Here is a 23,373-nt window from a genome sequence, read left to right on the forward strand (position 1 = left end):
AAAAAAAAAAAAAAACCAAAAACCAAACAAAAAACCCAGCAAGTTACTGGCATGTTTTAGGTTGGCAACCAAGCCAGAGCCTGGAAACTACGCAGCCTCCATGCAGAATGGGTTTCAGAGAAAAAAGCAGGACATTTCTCTATCTCATTGCACCAGCAGCAAACCTTTAGCCTCACTGCTAGGATTTCACCTACAGCCTCAACTAAAATTTCCCTTTTAACTGTATTTGGTACCCTGCCTTTAATTCATTTAGGAAAGGTTTGATATGAAGAGTGGACAGTCAAGAAGGGAGTTGTGGAGAGGAAGGAAAAGGGGAGGAGAGGGGGCCAAGATTCAAATGGTCGGTAGTGGTGGTTAGCACTTTGGTACCAAGAGTCAATCTGATCTGTTTCATAAGTTAACAGGAAAAAAACCCCAAACAGTCCCCACAACCTGTTGTGTTCTTGTAGCCAGGGTTTCTTAACAAAAGCCAAGAGGCCTCTCCATACCAATGGTAACAATACATGGCAGGACCTTGACATCTGAAGCACAATAATTAATCATTTCAACAGTAAGTTACAAAGGAGTATCATCCCCTTTTTACTGACAAGGGAGCTGACTCAAAGACGACCAAGGGAGTTGCCCAAAACCACAACACCAGTCATTAGCAGAGCTGCAGTTAGAAGTTCCTGACTGCCAGTGATATTTTCAAGCACTGAAATTGGTGGCCCCCCCGCAGCCACAGAACTGGTACCCTGCGCACTCGCCATGTAGAGGGTCACCTGCTCCCCACATGATGCCTCCAAGCTCCAGTCACGCCACCAACATCAGAGAAGAAAGAAAGAAAGAAGGGTGCGTCCAGCCAGGGTGGTGGGCTCAGTGATGAGCAGCAGCAGTGATGCCCATGTCACCCTGCAGACCTGCTCTGGCAGGTGCCTACCCCAAAGGGCCAGCTGCAACCCCCAGGGTCTGCCCTAAAGGCTCCCCCTGTGCCTGCGTGCCTGTTGGAGCCCAGGGAACTTGGGTCAGAAGAATAACCCTAAGGAGAAGTCAGAGCTAGTAGTTTCACCAGGTTTAGGACCTTGCATTGGCTCACTGAGTGGGGTGGGGTGAAAGACAGGCAACATGCATCCCAGAGACTGCAACACTAAACTACACCCAACTTTGTTTGCGCTTTACATACTCCAAGGCGAACTTCAGATCAGTTCGACCCTCAAGCAAAAGCTGAAATGGCTCTTTCCATCTTAGCCCTATAGCTTTAATGTGCATTTTACAGTACTGATTTCAGTTTCTCTCAAAAACTACTTACTTCTTACAGAACCAGCTCACAACAAGGATATTTCACAGCGAAAGGTGGCCTTTTTTGTAAGGGTAGTTTGAAAGTATTAAATAGGTTAATTTTCCATCTCAATTTTTATAGAAGCAGCACAATTCTTATAACAAGCAGCTTGGGAAACCCAGTGTGACAGAGACGGGGAGGGGGAAGTGTGTTGCCACTTTTACATTAAAAGCAGAACCACAGAAATTTGCTTTTCGTAACATGATTAGTCTTAATTTATATATAAACTTACATCTAGGCCTCTGTTATATAGCTGAATGTATTCCCCTGCTTTCTATATTCTGCCTGGTACCTGCCTATACCGAGTTCTCCAGACATTCCTTCCAACTCACTTGATCCTTTGAAGCTGACAGTTATCTACACATTCAGGCACTGAAGTAATTTATTCTTTTAGAAGTGTTAAGCATTTACAACTTGCAACATCAGATCGTGCAAATATTCAAATTTTCTGGAAGAAAAAGAAAAGGAAAAAACATTTACCTTGATGTCTACATTTACGTAGATATTTTCTCCACCCACCCACTCCCAACTTTGTTATCTAGAGGCTTTTCCTTATGCATGAGATATTTCCCATTTTTCTCCCTGTGCTTTCCAGGTACTTTCCACATATTGTGACAAACCAGCTAAATAACACAAGAAAAGGAACTCAAATTACCTGTTACTGTTTAATTGAAATTAGCTTTCTTATTTTGAAAGTTTGCCTAAGATGGCTTCTGTGGAGACAAAAATATTCATAGGCAATGTCAAAGGAAGTTATTAAAACTAGCAGTGATGCAAGAGTTTTGCACTGATGTGCACTAACACAGGAAGAAACCACAAGGTACCAGTTTAGACAGAAATAATTCCTGGACTTTGCCTCTATTTGATCTCATCCAAATCAAGCGCTACTCCCTGTAAAAAATAACAACAAAAACACACCGAAAACGCAAAAAACCACAAATACTTCAATGAGTTGCTGTAGTTCTGCATGTGTTAAACCAGGGTTTTCACTGCCAAGACTCATTAAAAAAGAACAACCAGAATACGTTTGCAAAACAGATTGCTCTTATAAAGTGCGTTAACAGCTATTAATAATATACATCAACCTACTCCTTTTCATATAATCAATATTAATTAGCAACCTAACTTGCAACTGTTAAGGCAAGCAACCTTGGAGCTGTAATTTGTCAGGTCTAAGCTAACGGTGGGTGAAAATAGGCCTGATAGCAGTTACTTCCTTGTCATTTCCTTCCAAAAATGACACAATGCCATTTCAGCAATCAAAGTAATTTTTATCTCATAAACATACCTCTGAAAATAGATTAGGCCTTATAGAACGATTTTATATTTATGATTGAGCTATTGGGCAGACATCATATGAAACCTGACTTGGAGTTCACAAGGGGCCCAGGCTCCTTGGAAGGAAGTAAGATAAAGGCACAGGGAAATATGGGGAAAGAAAAAGAAAATATTGGGGGAGAGGTCTGGCAACATCACTGCAAGCTTGAAGTCTTATAATTTCATCATTAGGCTTCAGGCATATTAAAAAAAGCTATTAATTTTTTTTATTTGACCCCACAAGATTAGTCCCTGCACAGACTGGACCATCTCTCATTGCTTTAAATGGGACTAAAAGATAGCAACCTCTTTAATTGCAACGGCAGCAAGAAACATGTGAGTGCTTCAGAAGTACTCCCCCAGAAGAAGATAACAGCAGGGAACGAACAGGGTCAGGAAATATCCATGAAAACTGTAAGCAACCAAGGGAAAACAAGGACAGGAGGCACAGACAGGACCGGAGGGCATGTTTGGGGCAGGATCCAGATGCCTGTCTGGAAGGGAGGGAAACCCAAATGTAAATGGGGAGAGGGAATGCAGAAACAGAACAGAAGGTTAAAAAAATAAAATAAATAAAATAACACTGATGCCACAGTAGTAAAGGATAGTTGGAAGAATGAGGGTCACCTGACAGCTGTGGCCTTGAGAAGGAACATGACCAGGACAGCCACTTCTTGCAATACAGGAGAACCTGGAGTGGGACAGTGGCATTTCTCCAGCTCAGGCTGCTGGGGAAGGGATAAACGAAGCCCTCTCAGAGAAAAGGGGAACAAGATACACACATTCATAGCTCAGGATTAATTTCAAACCTGAGAAAGTATCACACAAAACGAGGCCAGAATATTTTCTTCTAGAGGTGAAAGACAAGAGCCAGTGGCAAGTGCTACTTCTTCCTCCCCAGAATCTCATTTTAAAGCCAGTCATGCAATTGCTAGGGATCTGGCTCACAATTTGTACATGCTGGGGGCTGGTAATAAAGCTGTGGTGAGAGAAGGTGTCATGGCCTCAAGCTGCAGACCTTGCTAGAACCAGAGCCTCCCTGGTGGTTGTTTTATGAGTAAAGGGGAGAACGAGCTTGCCCTGGAAGAGACGGTACAACAGCAGCCAGCTGCTGTGCCACAAGAGCTGCCCACGTTATAGCACACAGATTTACCAATATCCACTTTGCAGAACAGTACTTAATATTAAACAATATATGGATACTATATATGCCTAATGCATGAGGAGTAACATCTCAGGAAAACACTAGCAGCTGAGTGAGCATGACTAAAGTGCTGTCCCATGTGCACGCCAAACAAGTCCCCAGCATTCCACTGACACTGGACAAATACACTTCATCAACTGAATCTGCTAGAACAAACCAGCCTGAACACAAGCATTTCTACCTATCCCATCCTGGCCATGCCGCTTCGCGATGAGAGCGTACACATACCATTGGTGACGCCACAGTGGGCACCGCACAGCCTCCAGCCGCAGCAATGCCAGAGGCAGGCATGCAATGGCAGCTGAACCGCCTGCGTGCAGAGGGGTGCTGGCGCAGGTCTGGCTGAACATGCTCTAAGAAGTCCTGAAAGCAATTTTAATTGCCCATTCTTGGAGCATAGGTAGACCAGTTCAAACACGTGCAAGTGAAGAAGCTCGTTTACATAACAAACAAGGCATGCATGCAAGGTGCTTTGTGTAATAGCACTGCAGACTGCAAGACCTCTCACCTGAAGAGCTGTATTTTACCAACTGTACACATACAAGACCACCTTCAGGTAGAGAGTAAGCCATTAAATAAAATATCAATAACACAATTCAACAATGGCATGAAAGAGGGTAGTTTGAATGGACAAAGTGCCTAACACTTGCAAAAAAACCTAAGCAGCAAGTAAGTCCGATTCTTGCATACTCCACACAGTGCCAAGAGCCGTTCAAAGTTTTCAGTTCTTGCTTGGGCAGCCATCCTCCAAAGGTTAACTCTACTTGGCAAACAAAACTTAAACGGGGAAAAAAAACAAAAACAAAACAAAAAAACCACCACCAAACCCTCAAGAGTGTCTACAAGGGCTAAATCTCTGAATCCAAGGAAGAAGTAATTTAGTCCTGGTCCTCATACAATGACATCATGCATCTATCTGTTTCCACTGCATTTTCCAACCAACATCCAAAAAGAACAACAGGGATTTTTGAGGCCTGTAAATAGCACAGAGCTCAGGAAGACAGAGGAGACAAAATGAAACACGTAAGTGATAGAGCTGGATAGTCACAGGGTAGATTGTAGGTTGAAAGACAGTGACAATCCCCGTGTAATACTACTACTGTGTTTGGCTGTTCGTTATTTGAATATGGTTATTCTAACACCTATGAGTTGTAAAGACATCTACTCCTCTCTGCCAGTGGAAGCCTCTGAACCAGAAACCGAAAAGAAAAAAGTATCTAAACACTGACTTTTAAGAACACTATTAAAAAAAACACCAGCAAACCTACAGCTTCCTTCAGCACATTAGTGACAGCAAATATTTCAAACTCAAAACTAGAGGTTTTCTATTCATATACACTCCAGCCTAATAAAAATAGTCAGAATTCAAAAATATTGCAACAGGAAAAACAAGTTTTAAAGCGTAGAAGTTAAAACAGCTCAGAGATCTTTTTACCTTTCAAATGGGGGGGGGGCACAATATCTCAAAACTGACCAAAAATTCTAGCTCATCTGTTACTTTATAAAAAGCTCTAAATTAGTAGGATAAGTATGACCTATCTTGCTAACCCCCACGCCTGGAAAGGCATACATTTTTGTCTTCTGGACTTTGTACATCAGTTCAACAGGAGAAAGGACTGGGACAGAAGCTGTACAGAACAGAGATGGTCTCTGCGTGGAAGGTCAGAGGCAGATGTAACTTAAAAATAAGTATCTCAATTTTCAGCGTTCTGTCAGGGAAAGAAACAGCTGTCTTCAACCCAAACAACAAACCGGTGAGACTGTTTTGCGTAGGAACATGTTTATCTTACCCTCTCTCTTACCTTATCAGACGCATCTCCTCGTCCTATTCAGAATCCAGCAAGTCATAAAATTCCATCTGTAACAAAAGGAAAAGTCCATTAATACCTCCTGATAATCTCACAACAAAAGGCTAATAAGCAGTTCAAGAAAAAAAAAAAAGTTAAACTTCTGCTGCCATTCCAGTATAATCTATACCCCAGGCAAGTTGCCCTCCCATCTGTGGCAATCTGGGAAACCTGGATACAAAGGTATTAAAGATGTTGTAACATGTTCGGTAAGAAACATGCTCTTCCTCCTTCAGCAAGGATAACAGAGGTGGCCAAAGCATACAGGTTGCCCTGCCGAGTCATAAATAAGTCTGCAGCATCCTCTCGTTAAATTAAATGAGCATCAAATTACATAATGTGAATGGTTGTAAAATGAGACCAGTGGTAATGGCTAGGAATAATCACAGCGGTGTTATACATCGTGGAGACAATTTTCCATCAGTGTATCAAACCTGGGTATGCAGCACCTTTTATCTCCAGGCCAAGAAACTGTCAGCATGCAGCTTTTGTTAAATACAGTAAAGGATGCAAGAAACGGATGGAACAAAGCTCTCATGCACAAGTTTAAATGATGCCTACCCTGTACAAGTACGTTTAATTTCCTAACACCTTTACAAACCAACCTTTCATTGCAAAAAAATGTTTTTATAATATAGGTAAACATGACGCAGTCTGGCATACCTTAGATCAGAGGAAAGAGTACCACGTGCCTAAACAGCAAAACTGCAACCTTGGAATTGTCAATAAAATTTACAGTCATGATAGACTCAGGCTTGAACAAACACTTTTCCATGGCACGATTAAGAAAAGGATACATGACCTGCAATCCAGCCAGTCTGTAAGTCACTAGGGCAGAAGAGAGACCTCCCATCTGGCAACTTTGAAAGGCATAACAGCCTGCCTAGAGTGAGAAATGTGGATCAAGGATCTAAAAAACCAAACAAACCAACCCCTCCACACACCCTTTTAGACTTTTCAGCGTCCTGCCCACAAGCCCTAGAAGCCTGTTAGTCCAGTGCCAGGCTGGAAAAAGCAAGAAAGTGTAAGAGTGAAATGGCACACTGTATGAGAGAACACTATTTTTAAAAAAACACCAAACAATCCTTAATTTTCCAATCCAGTTATCCGGGGGAAGATATGGCAGGAATAGAAGTGTTTGAAGCAAAGAGTTTTCGTGTTTGCTTACTCTTCCTGTAGTGATGCTACTAAGAGTATCCCTGTGCCTAAAGTACAAAACTAGATGCAAAGAAAACATTGTGGTTTAGTGGTCTGACATCCCTGATTTGCACCCTCACTTCATTTTCCTTGGACACCGGGCAGCTGTGATGCCAACAGACCCCAGTGGGAACCACAGGTGCTCAGCACCATGGAAGGATAACATCCTTCACCGCACTGCACTGCCATTTCCCTGCCAGCAGAACAGGGACAGCAGCACATGTGTTCCCTAGCCAGGAGGGCTGCCTGGGAGCCAGGGTCCAAACTGCCTGCTCTGAGATGCTTCTCTTTTTCTGCTTTCTTTAAGTGTACATTAGTGTACACTTTAAGTGCTAAAAATAAACCTTTCATCCAGTGAATATCATTTTCTTATCTTCTGATGATGATCATTTATTTTTTGGCATTACTAGAATAATATGACAACATACTTCCACCACTATGGAGGCTTTTTGGATTCTTTTGGGGTTTTTTTCTATGAAGAATAGATCTTTTATCCATGTGACAAATATTTGAACAAGAGAAAGCCACTGACCAAGAGCCCACCTGAGTATCCCTACCCTACTATTCCCCTGCCAACCCAGTAAAATTCCTCAGAGCACAACCTCTTCCTGGCTATTTTCACAGAAACTGCAGCAATCATACAAGAACAATGGGGAAGTTTGTTTTACTCAGAGTAAATGTTTTGCAGCTTCCAATGTAAATATTTTAATTAATGGGGTTTTGTTGTGGTTTTTTTTTTTAACTCTCTACTGCCTTACTTGTGTTCACATTCACATAATGCTATCAGGACAGAAGCAGCACTCAACTTCTATAATAGAGAGGAAGAGAGAAATACAACATAGAAAAATGACACGCTGACTTCAGAAAAAGCACCATCATAAAAAAGTCAAAATTCACTGGGCATTTGCTGGGGGAGATCTGGGATGAAAAGAATTAAAGAAAAATGAGCCTGCTCATTTCCTGCGTCCAGCTGAGGACTTGTATTAGTGGGCCTATTTTAATAGCCAACTTGTAGAAAACCACAACCTAATCTGTTTCCAAAACAACATTACCAAAACAACGACCAGGCTACAGGGAGAAAGAGATTACTATCTTTTTGCCTCAGCCATCAATACAGTGGCTCCTAACCACCCCATCACTCCACATCCACTTCACAGAAATGCTCAAACCTCCTCTCAGTGATCCATAAACCAAGCGTTCTGGTCTGTGTCAGCAGCATGGGACTTGGATTCACTCTCTCTGGGCAGGACTGTTTTGGTACTACAGAAAGTGGCTGGACAGAGATGCCAAGCCACCCTGCACATGCTCCTCTGGTGGTTTCTGGATCCAGCAGCAGCACCCCCAGGTGCAGGCAGTGCTTCCCCTCTGAACAGTGCATCTCCCCACAGAAACCATCTCCCTTCTCTGCATCCAGATACAGGGATAGTTTGGATGCGATATCAGCAGATGAGTGGCATTCAAGATTTTTTTTTTAATTTTCTTTTTCAAATGAAGTGGGACACAAATGGTGCTGTTCCTGCTTTCCCAAAGCCTGACTGAAATGTGAACACAGACCTGTTTGAACTGGGAAGCTCAACCCCATAGTATGTTTCTGAAGAGCTGCAGAAACTACTGCACAGACCAGTTTAGCCTGAACCAGTCCCACACGTGGCAGCGTTTCCCTTTCCCTGCTTTTATCTGAATGGGAGGTTTTGTTCCTCTTGTACCAACCTCACCACACTTGATGCCCGTTACCAACACCTTTCCAGAAGTTCAACAAGCAGCTCCACAGAAATTGCCTGCCACTGTCAGCAATACGCACGCTACCCTGGGTGAAATCCTCACCGTATCTTTCAAAAAATACTGCATTTGTAGTCTTCCACTGCCTCACGCAAGATGTTGTTTGCGTGCTCGTAAGACTTCCCAGATTCTGCGATTCTCACAACCACCATCCACACCAGCAGCTCCATCACCTCCAGGCCACCGTGGTGGTGGCACTTGGCCCATCACATCCCACTGGGCAGTGGCTAGCTCTGGAGAGCATTGGAAGAGGCCCACTGCCCTCATTCCTGCAGAGGCTACTAACTGAAGGAAGAGCGATACTTTCTGATTGCAGTTCATTGATAACAAACCTCCCACAGTCCTAAATTAGTAAAGGCTAACTATCAACCACTCCCTATTAGGATGGGGGGTAGTGGGGAGAAAGAACGCCTGGCTGGTAATTGCAAGAGCAGCCGAAGACAACAACGAGACAATTGCTGTTTCTGCACAGTCAGCCTGAGGCTGGTGCTCACACAGAAGGAAGCAGACACAAGCAAACACATCACCCCTTCATGGTGTGCACCCACCTCAGTACCCGTCTCCTGTGAAGGGTAAATGGATACCAAAGAGCAACGTCAGCTCCCCTTGTGGCAGGGCGATTCAGAAACAAGTGTTTGCAAGACCTTTCCTGTCCCTGCCAATGCCACAAAGTGAAACTAAATCTCCTGATCCTGCATTTGAGTGTTATCAACCACTGCTATGATTGTACACAAATGTACAATATCAGCTTTAGCTTCCACACCAGCAAAGACTACTTTTTTTTTTTTAAAAAAACACCACATTTGTTTCCCCATATTCCCCATCAGATTTCCTGGCTATCAACGCAACATTAAAACACAGAGTAAGAATCAAAGTAGTAAGTATCTCTGCTCAAAACAGAGCTCTTGCAAAATAAACTCATACCACTTTTCATGAAAGACCCAAGTGAGGAGGCAGACTTTGCGTTAAGCCCTCAATGTGCATGGACTCTGGAAAAGGAGATCTCTTGGCAAGTGAGCGACCCAAGGCTTATGCCAGCCCTTCCATCTTCCTCTCTGACCTCTTCTACAGAGCCGCTGCACTCAGCTTTTTCATGTGCCCATTTAATCAGCAACGTGAAACTCACACAATCTTACCGGTGTCTCTGTGGTCTTCTCATCAGGGCAATGAGTAGAAACACTCCCCCAAGGAGTGGCACATTCATAAGTCTCCCATGCCCACAGGATGGAAAAGAGAGTGAGGAGAGAACAGATGAATGTTAATCTCTCCTCATTGCCTCCAGCAGCAGTCTGTACTCTCCCACGCAGAGGAAAGTGAGGCTGTACAATTTGTGGAGGCCAAACTGGAAAAATGTAGAGAGAGAGAACTGATGGCAAATTCTCTTCTCTATCAATTCTCTTACTGTAAGGAAAGCGAAAGTCAGTCATTGAGTTGCTGATAAAGAGCCTGTGGTCTCATCTTCTAAGGGGCTGCTTTTATGCAAACTGCAGAGTTGGACTATGCAGGATTCTATCAGTTCAACATATTAGCTACGTAAAAAATTCTGCTCACACACTGCTTGCACTGTATGACTTCTTATGGGGATTACTTTTATTAACAGATTACATTTTTTTGTCTGATCATAGGAACACACAAAAAGGACCCAAGACCACTCTGTTATGGATGTTAATTCACAAATGTAGGACTCCTCTCTAGCCCACGTGACTCCAAACGCTACTTCCTAACAATGAGTAGGTACCCAATAAGCACATGAAATACCAAGCTTGGAGCAGTTGCCACCACACACACTTCTTTAACTGATTTGTGTCTCAAAGGTGTCTGTCAGCACACAGTACTGTACATGCGCCAAACGAGAGCATGGGGGAGAAGCTCTAAGCAGGAAACAGAAGCTCGTCTTAGATTAGCACAGCTCACTCAAGTGTAGTGCTATGCTCAGATTTGGTTTTGATTTGCAAACCTTGCTGTCATTGGCTAAAAGGATGTTTGAAGTTTTGTTAAAAAAAAAGCCAGAAAGCTAAAACAAACACACAAATGAAGTTGCCCTGGCAGCAGTTGGTACCTTTAAAACCTATGTAAGATGCACCTTTCTCAGCCCCTGTTTTACAGCATCCTGCTTCTTGCTTTCCCATCTCCCCTTCCAGCTGAAGGCAGCCACTCTGATTGCCACCTCCCAGGTTTCCAGCACATAATCTTCAAAAAGATGCAGGAAAGAGAGCAAAAAGCGTTTTCCTGCTGCAGGCACCCGAGGCAACACTAATCACCTCTGATCTTGAGAGTCCCTTTCCACCACCCCCAAATCCCTACTATAAGAAGAGTACTTTGTTGCCTGTTGAGATGTCTTACAAATAAGCAGCAAAGTCCAACACCAACTTGGCTCCAAAGAAATTTTAAATGGCACCCTGGCGAGCCGATGGGCAGGCTTCCAGCTCTCACCATTAATTCCAAAATTAACAGACCTGGAGTCATCATATTGCCTGAAGATGGCAGATCCTACTCTCAAACGCATGCACCAGCAATTGCAGGCATGGTTTCGATTACGCTAATACCTGCCCAGTAGGAACAACTCCAAAAGAGTTCACTTGCTTGCCCTAACTCATGATAAATCACAGTAGCAGAGACATACTGCAACTACTAACTTGATCAAGGGCAAGGTGAAGGTTTTTCTCTGGGTAATCTAGAGAAGCAATCTGAGCCTTAAAGGGAAAACTTAAATGAATATTGATAAAGGGGAAAAAACCCACTATTTAATGTTAGTATTTATTAATATTTGGGCTTCAACTGTAGATAAACAGACAAGAATCTCTCTGCCTGAGCACATATTTAAGACTGTTTACACATGAAGTCCAAAAGGATGTCCTCATTTTATAAATAATGTGATCTGGTGACTACATCAGAAAAAAAGTGCAACTTGAGGCTACATACAGAGGCAAAACACTTGGCTACTGATGTCTAAACAGGGGGGGCAAAGACTAAACATCAGAGTCACTAAAACTCAGCAAATGGTTTATAGTTGAAGCTAAGCACATAACATAGTGCACATTCAACACACCAAACTGTGACTCTTCTTAAACTTCTAAAGCTGTGCTTACCAGCAAGTCATTTTAAGTATTCAATATAAGATTCTCCTAAATGTAAACACTCCATCTGTTACTTATACCTGACCACATAAGCCATCCAGCAATGCCTTACTCCTCCAACGCGGTAGGCACAACGCATCAGAAAGAGCACTTGTGGAGCCACAGGACCAGGTTAACACACAAACAGCATTGGAAGAAGTTGAAACTTCTCTCTCCCAGGAACAAGGAGAAAAGGTTCCCAAAACATGTACCAGCTGAGCTCAAACCCTGCATTTTTGTTTTGCTTTGTCACATGCTCCCATATGTGCGCATATATGGTTGTAGTTACAAGTGTATGTAATTTGCTTAAGATCAATCACTTTGCATGCTAGGACAGCAGGGGAAACAGAAACCTTGCACACAAGAAATTCATTATCCTATAAAGAAATACTATTTCCAGCTAACATTTGCTCTAAGTTTAGTCAAATGCACAAACTTTGTTTGTTTCCAGTTTTGTTTCTCAACTGAGAAGCTGTGAACAGTAACATAAGAATACCACAAACAACCTCAAAAAATGGTCAAAGAGGTATTTGCTACCCAAAATTTTGGTTAGACTTCCTAAATTGAGAAAATGATGGTGTTTTTGTGATGTTCCCTATTGTCTGCTGCAAGCCATAATGCGAGGTCATACTCTGAATACATTGCACAAGGGCACGCTTTGAGTTTAAAAGCGAGAGACAGTTGAGAGGTCTGTATGCAGAAGGAAGGAATAGAGGCTTTGTTTTCAAAAAAAAACACAAGCAGCATACAAGTAATTTTGGTGTGGCTAAATTTTGTATAGCTACTGATACTGTATACACAATATCTGATATACAGTATCAGTAGAAATTATCTGATACATAGTATCAGTAAGGAATATCTCACAATAGAGTAGAAGTCTGTGCTTTTAAGAAGACCTACATTTCTGACCCAGAGGAGCAATGAGGACTGCAAGCATTTAACTTAAAATCAGTGACCACATGTGGTAAGAAAGGCTTGCCAGGATGTGATACTTAATTATGACTTCATCCTGCACAGCTCCCTTGAAAAAGGCTCAGCTGAGACATCTTGCCCAAAGCAGCTCCTACAGAGCACAGCCCAACCAAAGAGGAGACCAGTGTGCCAAAAATAACAATTAAAAAAAGTTTTCCCCTCAAATAATGAGGTATCCCTTATAATTCAGCCCTACAAAACCGGATTTGTCAAGTTCTAAATTGGGTTGCAGCAATATTTCATTACAGCATAAATCTTTCTTATACCCTAGTAAAGATGCCTAATAATTTAATATGCTGTAATTCATTTTTTTTTAATCTGGAACTCGTCAAAAGTCGCCTGAAATAGGCATCTCTTTTACAGTCCATTTTCCATATAGGTATAGATTCCAAAATGTAACTGGTTCACATTCTTTGCATGGAAAAACGTTTGCGCAGTGCATTTACATGTAGACTAAGAAAGGTTGTAATTATCTCTCTTGGGTTTCTTAGGTAGGTCAGTGAACATCCTACAAAGGCTTCTGTATTACCTACCCCATGATATTCATTGAGCATCATTTTTTTTCTGAAAGCAGCAGAACTTCTTGAAAAGAATTACACCAACAAGTAAAAATTTCAGAAGAAAAAAGTGGGATTCCAGAGCCAGAACTTTCGGAATTTTTTTTTTTTTAACTTTTTATTAAAAGTTTCACAGCCCTTTCTTTGCTGAAATGGATTACTACAGAAAATGCTGAATTACAACTGTCTCACGTACTACTATTTCAGTGGATAACTTGCACAGACTTCACATTAAAAAAAATAAAAGAAAGGGGAAGATATTTAAATGGGTGGGGGAGGAGGGAGATACTGCCAGTAGTTGTTGTTATTAAAATCTTTAGTTCTCATTCCCTCCCAAATAATCAGGTCTGTAATAAAACAAACACCATTTCAAAGCAGTTACCGTGTCTGTATAAGCTACCACCGTAAAAAGTTAAGAATACAACCACATCAAGCACTACGGAATATATACATTTTTCTTCATGAAACAGATATGATGAAAATGGCTACATAAATTCAAGATTGCTCAAAGCTTGAAAAAAAAACAGTGATGTCATTATTTTCCTGCTGCTTCTGAGAAGTAAGCACAGTTTACATCCTCACTTCCTGCTGTCCCGGTTTACTTTTCTTAACCCAAGAAACACAGGACTGGCACTGCAGCACTTCAGTGCTGGAATCATCCGAGGAAGTCGGGATAAGTCCATTTTAGTCAGCAATTCTCTTTTAACAGCAGTTCAACAAAACCTGCACTGCCAGGAGTTGAAATAAAAGGTGAACTGCCCTCTTATTTGCTATGTCTCTGTGAGCATGCATGCTATTTTTTTCTTTACCCTGTTCAGCCAAGGGTCACACCAGCAGTATATAGAGAAGCTAATTCATGGTCCCTATCCTACAAAACCCTGCTAGGAGAAGGCCCCTGAAAGCACCTAAATCGAGTATTGCAGCCATGAAGACCTGTTTGACTAGTCTGCTTATCACATGATTGCACTCCCTGGAGTAGAGTCTTGATACAGGCTTAAGTCAAGATAGCGAGTGTCACAACCATTTCACAGCTTGCTGTCAGATCTTTGAGACAATTTTGAAGACAAAGGAAGAGAAAAATGTAGTGGGCTTTTTTTGTTTCGGGGTTTGGTTTGGGTTTTTTTTTTTTTTAAACTTCAAGTACTTTACACTGGGGCAAGGCTTTAGCAAAAATGTTATTTTAAGTAACTGACTGACTCACTTTTCCCCAAGATTAAATTATATCAACCAATTCCTAAAGAGCCAGGCAATCTAAAAGCAACTCCCTGAAAAAAAGCTGGGTTCATACCACCCAAGGAACTTCCTAACTCTGTTTTTAGACAGCATGTAGCCAACCCTGATGATCTCTTGGTTCCCACACTAAAACAGCGGGAACTCTACTTTCCCCTTTACTTCATTTACCAAACCGCTATATTTTCTGTGCTCCAGACTCCCCTCAGGGGTGCTCAGGCTGGGGTGGCTGCAGGAAAGGGGAGGGTGTCCACAGGGCTTGGGTGGGCTTCTGAGAGGCTGCAGGGGGTGTCTGTATTTTGGGGTTTTGGAGTCAAATGCTCAGATTAAGACTGGTAACAGGAAACTCCTTAGTTAACCATTTCTCCCAGCATTCCTAGGAAACAAACTGTCTGAAAATTTTTTTTTAATAAAAAAAACAAAACACCAACAAAAAACACCAACAAAAAACAAGAACCCAGTTGTCTAAGATTAATGCCCAGCCAGTTTCCCCACAGTTTTTAAGAACTGGGTTGGCTTTTCCAGCCTAAGAGGAAGCGAGGCCAGACTCCGAGAGCCATTGGGCTGATACCGATTTGCAGAAACTCCATGGAGCTCAGTAAAATTATTCTGCATTTATTTATAGCTCCACCAATAAACGCTAAATCTGGTAAAAGTAGTTTTCAGATATTGAAACTGTAGTAGCTTTAAAATTACTTCTACCTGATTTCTGACTTGTGAATTGCTCAGATAAAGGAGGGACCTGTCTTAGTTCCTGTCTTTCTAAATTCACTTCCCCAGGCATGTCAGTTAATTCAGTGCATCTGCCACTTAAAGTTTACTTTTGTTGTTCTACCCCGTACTTTGTATTTTACAACATCTGCAGTTTTATAGATACATGAAATGCACATTAGCACTTGTTTGTTTTTAAACAACTGGCACACAATATAAGTAATGTAACTATCTGACCTGATCACTAATACTTCAAGGAAGGATTTTTATTCAGTTAGCATTCTTCTTTAAAACACACACACATCCCAAAGAAAAACTAAACACCACAAGAAAACACAAGACCTTCTCCCTGCAGTAGTATTTACTTGCTGAGAAAAATTAGTATTTCCCTTAACAGGAACATTTTTATAGCTGGGAAAACAATGCATAAAGAACTGGCTAAATTCACATGCTTGTACATTTATTAGTTAAAATATTTCTTCAAGGAAGTTTAACCAACAGAGTTATGTCCAACACGCATAGTCACAATAAGTAGGGCTGTCCACAAAACACTACCAACAAAAATATTTGTATAAACAGCAGAGGAAAGACATGGTAATGTTTATTACACAGGTGGATCAACTTGCCAATCAGAATCAGAGCTTTCACAGCATTACAATTAACAGTACAAATTTTTAATGATTACAGCCTTGGTTAGTCTTCATACCTGGCAGAGTTTGCATCTACTACTTCCAATGCACTTAGTTGTGATTTTGAAATCAAGGTACACCAATTAAATTATTAAAATCCTCAACATTCACCACTGCCCTCCCTTTCTTCAAATCACAATCCCACCCCATCCCCCCCCCCAAAAAACCCGAACACAAAAAAACCCAACCCATCTCCAACACCTCTTCCCAGAAATATGCTTTCTAGGTTTTCATATACAGAAGAGGCTGAAACTTGCCCCAGCTGATCTGCGCAACTTTGATGACTGCATTTTCAAAATAAAAGCCAGGAAATTAGTCACAGTAGAGCAGCATCTCTAGGGGACAGTTTGGGTGGCCACCAGCAAGATGTGCGTGGAAGGACATGCGAGAGAGAGAGAGATCAGTATCTACCACTTCCTCCCTTCCACCCAAAAAAAATAGAATAGGCAAGAGTCCTTCCTCACTTACTGTGCACTCAACCCCAGGTACAGGAGAGGGCCAATGCTGGCGTTCATGCACAACACAGAGAAGGGGCAAGACCAACAGATTTGGTGGGGAAAATCCTCAAAGCCACATGGGTTCACCAGTTTGGTTAAATGGTGATTTTTTGAAGTGTCTCAGAGAGCAGTTTTTACAAAAATAAGACCACAAACCTGCAAGGAATGGGACCTCCACAAGGACAGTTGTTTCCAGTCACCAGCAGCTACATGGTACCTGTTTAGCTCAGGAAGGTCATCAGAACATCCACATCCATTAAAAAATAAAAATAATAATAATAAAAAAAAAAACCCAAAACCCACAAAAAACCACAAAACAGCCTAAACCACACTAACTCTCCCCTAAGGCAGACCCACAAAAAAGGCTCCCCCCACCCCAAAAAGAAAGGGGGACATCACCATGCCCCAAATCACCATAATAGGAAAAATTCACTAAGTGGAAAAGGCTACTTCTCTAGGAGCTGGCCCATGCCCCACCCCCAGCAAAAAGAGTATGCAGTGAAATTTAAGTGTCTGACCGGAGTCACCCTGCAGGCAGCCAGCAAAAGGCAGCGCTCTTCCCAAAGAAATTTTAGAGGCTAAACCAATCGGCAGCTACCCCTTGCACAAACCTGAGCAGCTTCATTTTGGGTATGATCCAGAGCTAAACCAGAGCTGTTCAGCTCTAATCCAACAGATTTCGCCTGTTGCACAAGTACAAGCCCCCTGTTCACCGTGGCAGCTCAGCACACCTTGCAAGTCTGCTCTCCTCAAGGACACCACCAAAACCAGTCAATGCCCAACCAAGATTTTTTTTTTTTTTTTTTCTCACTACCTGCAGGTCAACGTTGCAGGCAAGGAGAAAAGCGTCGAGTTTTCCTCCAGAGACCATTTTGCTTGTCCTAGCACCCTGCCAGACCCACCCAGCTTTCCAACATGACTATACCTTTGCAGATGGTGGGTTTTGGGCCCTGGAGGCTGCCGAGTCTCTCTGTGGCCAACAGGCCCCACATCCTCCACCACGTGTCCCGCCAGCGAGAGCAGAAATGCTACCAACACCGGCATGGAAGGAAAAGGAGGAGTGATAGCAACCCAGGATCCAGCCCTGCCTGCTGAAAGATGAGGAGCTGAGCAAAGAAGTGGCTCTCACTCAGAGAGGACCCACTCCTAGCACGCCCTCAGAGCAGCGGCACACCACAGGATGCCGTACACAGGGCCCAGCAGCCCTACCCTAGTGGAAATGTGTAATCAAAGACCACCTTTCCCCACATTTCCACATCATTCACACCGGATGACAAAAGAACAAAAAGACTCCCTGGGAAAATGAGGGAAAACTGTGCAGAAAGGCCTCCTGCTAGACTGAGAACATGCCCACCACCAAGAGGAGGGGGAGAAATGGAAACCAGTGGACTGAATCACAGGGCCTTAGAAGCTTAGCAGACGGCTGTTCTGCCAACAGAGACATAGTCAGGGAGTAACTTCCACAACAGCTCCAAGAGCTACAGATGGCGAGAGGAGAAGACCCTCATCCCTCTGCAAGGGCATCACCCCTTCCTAAATGATCTTAGGCAGCCTCCACACCGCTGCAGCACCCTGACCTCACAAATGCCTTCCAAAGGCCTCAGCCTAACACTTTGGCCTGCGTTACCTTGTCTCATTTGCCTCTTCCCACACCTCCCACCGGCCTCCCCTCCCTACCTTGTGGTGCTTTGCATGGGTCTGGGCACAGCAGCATTGCCCAACACCAAGAGGTGACAGAGCCAGCGTACTCCTTTCCCAACCAGAGCAAGCCCAGGAAGAGGAAGAAGAAGAAGATGATGATGGAGGAGCCCCAGGAGGGGCCCCAGGCAGAAGAGCTGAGCTGGGAAGCCAACCTCAGCTGGCAGCAATCACAATTTGACCAAACCCAATTAACCCACCTGCAACCCCAGTTTCTGGCGGGCTCATGACTCCAGACTGTAAGGGCTTCCCAGAAAACTCCATTTTCCTGAATGATGCTCTTCTCCTTTATCCTCATTAACATCACTTGCTTATTTTTTCAAAGCAGGGAAGCTATCATTTCTGCTCAGAGCTGTATAACACAACTAAAGTCTTTGCTTTTTACACTGAGAAGCACCTTACGGAATAGATTTTAGTTGTCTTTGCTTAGAAAAATACACATTGTTTTCAAGCTTTAAGGGTCTCCCTTTAAGCATCTCCACTTTCCAAGCACTAGTATGAATTTCCACAGATTTTTAACCACACAGTAATTACACAGGCTAGATCCCTTTCTCTGAAACTTCAGATGTTAATTAACAGTGAAACAGCCACGTTAATAGTTTGCTTTTTTTAAGCTTGCTGGGATCATTACTTTAATCCAAATTCATACTGCCAAGAAAGAGGAAAATGTATGCAAGCAACAACAGCAATAAGTAAGCTAGAACTAGGCTGTGGATTAGTAAGAAAAGGAAAAATTGATGGATGAATTATATGGGAATGATGGATTGGGTTATTGAGTTGTATGCATGGATATGACTGTGTGACAGGGCGCATATTTATACCACACACACAAATGTTTGGCAAGTTGGAGTTCCTCTTTTGCCTTCTGTCATGTTCATTTATGTAGACTGCTCCCACAGCTCCTACCAAGGGCCATGCTCTCCAACAGTCTGCACTATCTCCTGGAGATGGAAAAGCCTGCTTTTGTCCCAAATAAGAGTTCACCATTGTTTTTTTTTCTGGGCATTTTTGGAAGTAAATAAAGGGCATTTCCATTAGAAACAATGCTCATCATCCCAGGATAAAAGATGATACAACATGAAACCATACAATGCCATTTGTATTCAAAACTCAGCAGCTTCAAGATCAATCTTCTTCAGCTAGTAAAACAAGTTAAAAAGATGGTGGGGGGAGGTGAAGTTTACACTTCAGATACACTGCTTCTGATATTTGAGAGATTTAATACAGATACTATCCCATAAACTCTTCAGCATCACATTTATGAGCAGAGGGACACATTTATTTCTGTGGATAGAAAACACGGAGTAGATGACCATCACATCACTGGTGAAAACTGCTATGTCATAAAATAACCCACAGCCACTGAATTTATAAGTTCCTCTAATGAAGTAGCATGTGCCAAGCCAGGCAATCCTGATGAATTACATTAGAAGCCTATAGACTTCCCCAAAATAATGAATTTGCTCAGAGCTGCATCTGCACAAAGACACACATACACTCACACTTCTGAAGGAAAATAAATTCTGACTTCTTACATCCACGTATTTTCACTTGCGCATAAACCTGTAAGATTATTAACTATAATAAAGCTCAAAAATGGATGCTAAAATGGTGTGTGAGGGCAGCATCAGACACTCCAAAAACATACATAAGCTGAAATCCAGTGCACTATATAAAGGCAAGTTTCAACTAGAAAGCTTTACTGTGATTTGTGGTACTTTAAAAGCACTCTTGTAACAATTTTAATAGTTTAAAATATCGGAGCTTAGTCCCAAAGAGATGTAGCTAGCACTAAACTGCCATTTTAATGGAATTTTTGCACCCTCTCTCCATGCTCTACTTTATAAATAAGCCTCTAGACTTCTTATTGATTTTTTTAACATGATAGATTGAGCCTCTCTGGCAGAGAGAGCCAAAGAACAGCACATGAAAAATTACAGGTTCACAGTTTGTGAAAGGGACAACAATAACAAAACCCCCAAGGGAAAACAATTGTAATATAATGCATATATGCCCGTGTTCATTGCTTTTCAGATCTGCACTCAGTGTGTGTGTGTGTATACGTACCTCAAGACCTCTTTATTAAATCTACTGTCAGAAACAATTAAAAGAATATCATACACAGTTACATCACGTGCTATACATCTTTTTCAGTTACAAAGCATAAACTTAACTTCAGTGTCTGACTTGAGTAGCACTTGCTCTGAAGTGGTATAGGACATGCCATCAAAACTATCTCAAAGAAGTTTTGTAGTAGTTCAAGGTCTAGGTTCTGGAGATGCAGAAGTAAAAACATTCAAGAAAGTTTTTTATGGTGTATATATAGCAAGAGCTAGCATAAGTTAATACAGTTAGTCGGTCCTGTGCCAGACAGCTCATGAGGATACTGTCCTGCTGACCCAAATTCTGTAACCAGCTCTGCCCGTGTGACCATCACCAAGTGCATTTGTGATCAAGCTGTGAGATCACTACTCCTCCTGCAACCCACCTCAGAAACATACTACAGAAACATACAGTGGCAGAATAAAAACTTACTACCCATGTGCATGGATGCAAGTGAAATGGATTCATAACCCACCCACATGAAAAAGACAGTTAGTTTTCTGACAGAGAGAGGGACCTACTTTGTCATGTGATCCAGTTTTCAGTTAGGAACATTTTGCAAGGGATATGCAGAACAGCTGATACCACACGTTACTTTCTAACACATAGAAGAACATGAAGGAGAACAAAAAAAAAAAAAAAAAGGAAACACAACACAATGCTGGCAGCAAAACCTAAACTTAGTAAGTACAATCATAGATATTTAGCAGTCTCTTGTCTTTATCCAATTTGGTTTGTCTCTCCTTACTGCAATGTACTTTTTTAGATCTGGATCTGTTCACTATATATGTGACTAGATTAAAAAGATTCCTTGAACACATGACTGTACAATATAATTTGAATTCTTTGCAGGATCTTGCAAACTCCCATGTGCTTAATTTTAGAAACAAGGACAACAAAAAAAATTCAAAAACCCGACAACAACGTCTGCCATTTCCATATGTGCTCTATATTTTACTAGTTCTTTACCAGAAATGAAAAAAGGAGAAAAAAATCCCAAACCACACAAAAAGAATGTTAGGGGCATTATGTCTTCCCTCACACCTTGAAATACAAGAAACTTCTGAATTGTCAGTCTCCTAGAAATCTGTTACACCCAGCTATAAGCTCCCCAACTGATATGCAGAAGGAATGGCAATTCACAGAGCTATCTGTGGGGATGTGAAGATGATGTGACAGGAGTACGAGGGATACTGGGGGACTGGCCATGCAATGCCCCGAAATGATTTTCAGTGGACACAGCTGCATCGTTCCAAGTCCAGAACAACTACAAGTCTCCCCACACCTTCCTCTCAGCGGTTGTTCTTCAGATGATAGAAGGAGACGCAAGATCAACAATTACTACCACAGTAGTAACCAGCGGGGACCTAATACACATGCATGCAGTGCAACGGCAACCAGTAATACAACCCAAACGGCTCAGGATGCTCAACAAACATACAGGGTAAGGTGGGTTCAAAGAGTGGGAGACTACCAAACTAGAGATTTCATGTCACATCTCCAACCAGCCGATACCACCTAAGTCACCAAGCAGGGGTGCAACACATATCCAATACAGTTCCTGTGGGCTGGTGCACAAATCAGAAGGGACTGTGCTTTTTCCTCGATTCAGCCAAACCAGATATACAGAACCAAAACCAGACCTCCTGACTTGTTCTTGAAGGTCACACCTCTGCAGGTGAACTGTGGAGCTGAAGGACCAGCACTGCTACCAACATGCTGTTGCTCTGTGAGGAACAAGACCTTCACAAGCTAATGGTTTCAACCTGGCCTTTTTGCTGGTGCTAAACTCACACAATTCTTTATCCCCATTAAGCATCTGATTTTTAAATACTGCTCCGCCTCGGCTCGCAGGCACCTGCTACTGACAATTATCAGAGAACATATGTAAGAAAAAAGAATAGCATATGGCTACACAAATAACTACAGCGATGAAGTGCTCCTTGCAGGCTCTAAAAGGGACAAGTAATTTCACCAGAGTTTTCCAATGGGCCACCTCCACAGCGTGTGCGAGCACCTACCACTCAAACACATGCACATGGGGTAATACTGACATGTGCCCTCCCAGGGCATCCCTCAGCTCTTTCCCCTCCATCCCCTTTTCAACTGCTACAGAAGAAGAGCTGGGCCAGAAGAGACATTAAAAAAAAATACAAAGTGTGTGAATGGATACCCATAGCTTTTGCACGCTAAGAGCCCAGTCCAAAGCTGTTCCTGCGAGCCTTCCCATTAAAGGCACCCAGAGGCCTCCTCGCCTTCCTCCCAGAGCAGAGCATCACTGATGAGAGGCAGGAGGAGAAGGGAAAACTCTCCACATCCATTTTGGCGATAGGTGGGTTTGTTTCACCGTATTTTTTTTTAAAGTAATTGGGATCAGTCCCTTTCTCACTGCCTCAGACATCCCAAAATAGTAAAGATTAAAAAAAAAATAAAAATCTGCATATAGGACATTATGGCTGGATATTTAGCAACAGGAGAGTCAGGACAATTGTTATCCTTTTGCTTTGTCTCTGTGCATATTTGGTATACCACCATCACAGTACCAAGTCTGCTACATTCAAATGCATAAATTCAACATCACATTTCCCCCTTTTCTCTTCTTAATGTATTTATTTTTCCTCTGGGAAGTGACTTACTTTAAAAATTGCTTTATGATTAAAAAAAGCAGCAATCAACTTTTTGAAATGTCAACTTTAATGTGATTTCTGTTTCCCTCCTCCCAGCTCCTCAGGCTCTCACAGGAAACCCCCATGCCTCTATTTCACACTTTGCCACAGTTGCAGCCCTAGCATCAACCCCAGAAGGGCAGCCCCCAAAACCTTGGTGTTTCTGGTAGAGATGAGGCACACTCTATTCCCTGCCATGGAGCTCAGCCTTTTATGGGCCATTCAGGCACAGCCTAAGAGCTTTAGTTCAAAAAACCTACTCAATCTCAGAAGGGCAGGAGGTTTTAACCTGCAGGGCTGAGGGGACATACCTGTGCGACGACGTGCCACAGCAAACTCCAGACCTGGTCACCAGATCTGCCAAAAGGCAACACGCCATACCCTTGCTTGCTTACGCTGCACCAGCGATCCCAGGAACAACATGGTGTTAGGGGGTCACCCGGTCCAGTTGCACGCATAGCAATGAAATAAG

General features: G+C 42.4%; 1 protein-coding gene across 2 annotated transcripts in view; it reads right to left on the bottom strand.

Moving 5' to 3' along the window:
* The window catches only part of TRERF1 (transcriptional regulating factor 1), a 101,364-nt gene that overhangs the window by 66,547 nt on the left and 11,444 nt on the right, over window positions 1-23,373 (bottom strand). For both annotated transcript variants that reach the window (XM_010576452.1, XM_010576450.1), the window contains exon 2: window positions 5,642-5,697. The gene's annotated coding sequence lies outside the window, so the exon portion shown is untranslated. The remainder of the gene's footprint in view (window positions 1-5,641; window positions 5,698-23,373) is intronic.

Source organism: Haliaeetus leucocephalus, unplaced genomic scaffold (genome assembly GCF_000737465.1).
Source record: "Haliaeetus leucocephalus isolate CR32 unplaced genomic scaffold, Haliaeetus_leucocephalus-4.0 Scaffold526, whole genome shotgun sequence".
NCBI classification, from domain to species: Eukaryota; Metazoa; Chordata; class Aves; order Accipitriformes; family Accipitridae; genus Haliaeetus; species Haliaeetus leucocephalus.